The sequence below is a fragment of the Limulus polyphemus genome, unplaced genomic scaffold (genome assembly GCF_000517525.1).
Source record: "Limulus polyphemus unplaced genomic scaffold, Limulus_polyphemus-2.1.2 Scaffold11, whole genome shotgun sequence".
NCBI classification, from domain to species: domain Eukaryota; kingdom Metazoa; phylum Arthropoda; class Merostomata; order Xiphosura; family Limulidae; genus Limulus; species Limulus polyphemus.
The window spans coordinates 46,078-48,659 of NW_013665621.1; positions in this window are offsets into that span (position 1 = coordinate 46,078).

Consider the following 2,582-nt stretch of genomic DNA (forward strand, 5'->3'; position numbering starts at 1 on the left):
AGACTTAAGGAAAAGACCTGAAAGTTCGAGAATGACGTGGCGTGATACTAGTCACGTGACCTCGATGTCGTAACAATACTTTTTGTGAAATCACGCTTGACCAACATAGAAGCAGAAAAATATAGTCGAGGCAGTCAAACGTCGGTAAATTCCTTTGTGAGCCATTCAAAATTAAGATAATTCATGAACTGAATTCGTGGCGTACTTATAGAATAATTATTGGTAAAAATCAGTTAGATTAACAACTTCTAATATATAGAAAAGCCAGTGCATTTTGGTAACACTACGTTCCAACAATGCCTTTTATTGCATGTTGCTAAGCAACTTAATACTGTTGTTAGACTATGAATTTAAAGTATAAAAAGAAATGTATAGACAACAAAAGTGGGAAAATATTTGTTGATTTCGTAATTTAGACAACAAAACTAGGAAAATATTTGTTGATTTCGTAATTTAGACTCTCCGTTGATTAAAGAGGTTTGTTTTTTATCAAAACATTGGTGATATAACACAAAATAGTTTAATTCAGAAACGATTTAAGTTTAAAACTAAATCGATATTTTTACTTTTAGTGTGTGAGTTTATTAGGTAGTTAATGTGCCTTGGTGTGTATTTATTAATTACTTTTACTAACGTACTTGCTTTTAGTGTGTGAGTTTATTAGATAGTTAATGTGCCCTGGTGTGTATTTATTAATTGCTTTTACTAAAGTACTTGCTTTTAGTATGTGAGTTTATTAGATAGTTAATGTGCCCTGGTGTGTATTTATTAATTGCTTTTACTAAGGTACTTGCTTTTAGTGTGTGAGTTTATTAGATAGTTAATGTGCCCTGGTGTGTATTTATTAGGAACCTTTACTTGCTTTTAGTGTGTGAATTTATGAGATAGTTAGTATTTCTTGGTATACAGTTTTGGTATTCTAAAATTAATCAAGCACACATTTACCTGATTTTTGCAATAACGAGAAGTCCATACACCTACTACGTGGAAGAATAGTTTTTTTTTGTTTGTTTTGTTTGAAATTAAGCATAAAGCTACACAATGGGCTATCTATGCTATGCCCACCACGGGTATCGAAACCCGGTTTCTAGCGTTGTAAGTCCGCAAACATACCGCTGGGCCACTGGGGGGGGGGGTGCTGGAAGAATAGAGCATTGATTTGCTGCAAGACACGATTTGAATATATACAAACTAAACACTTCTTGTCAAAGAAAGGATAAGACTTCTACAACAAATCTTGACTCTCTCGAGACAGAAATTAAGCTGATTAAAAAATATCATTACTGCTTTAAATTCACATGCCCTCTGTAGCTGACCAATCAGAAAATTGGATCACAAGTGTCCGGACGTATTTTGTTCCATGCTAGAGTGGTAGAACAGTCTAATATACAAAAGACAATGTAAAACACGATACAATTATCCTCATGAAACAGCACATAACTGTCATGGCTGAATTCTAGGATTCATCGAATTTAGTATTTTCCAAATTAGAATTTCAGAAAAATGTAACATTTTTATGTCATAAAACGTGTCATATATAGGAAAGATATGTGTGGTGACACCACATTCTATGTGCATCAAGTCTTTGAGTGGTGTTGTAAGCAAATAAAGATTGATTTTCAGATTGTTTTAACATTGTATGCAGTTTCTTTTATTCAACTGAGTTAAGTCAAAAATTCAATTTTGGCTCTAAGTTACCTTTTCTGCCATATCTCTCGTTAATGTGCTACTACACTTACTTATTAGGTTAACGATACATCTGAGAATACCACAAAGATTCCATGTTGTCCATTTTTATGACAATCTCTTCATTCTTAACCAAACAGTTTTATTACGAATTTCACACTCACCCATTTTCACGCCTTCAGCCGCTCATCGGTAAATCTGAGAGCTTATATCTCTCAAAATCGGGTTTTAGTACCTGCGCTGTGCAGAGAATAAATATCCCATAGGGTATATCAGTCAATAAGTTCAATATCATATTAAAGTACATTAATATTAAAAGCTTATCAAACTTTGTATAGATTACAAATATGCTTTCTCACTAGTCTTGTTTCATGATTAAAAAAATACTTATTGTAGGTGGAACTAGTTGAAGTACACTAAACAGTATTTTCGTTTTAGAACAGAACATATAGTGGCCTCAACAACTACTTGATGCTAAGATCATCATGTGCAAACCGTGGGTGTCATTATTTCGAGGCCTATTCCAGTATTGCACCCACAGTCGACCCCAGCAGCAAATGAAATCCTCTACTGAGCATTGGACATCACCAGTCATTACCTGCACCTTGTCTTATTGTGCTGGTTCCATATCCATGCAGAGCTATTATCGACAACCTGACCTACTTCTTTCAATGCTTCTCTCAGGCATTCCCCCACAATTCTAACTCTCCCTAAAAAAAAAGAAAAAAAAACCACAACAACATACTTCCACTGCAAATACATCACAACTTCATCCTTTAGTGCGACACTTAGCAACAAACTCTACATACCTAAGCAACTTTCTCTCATGGGCCCATATGATATTTTCCTTCCATAGTGCAATAAGCTCTACTATTAACACCTTCAGGCCCGGCATG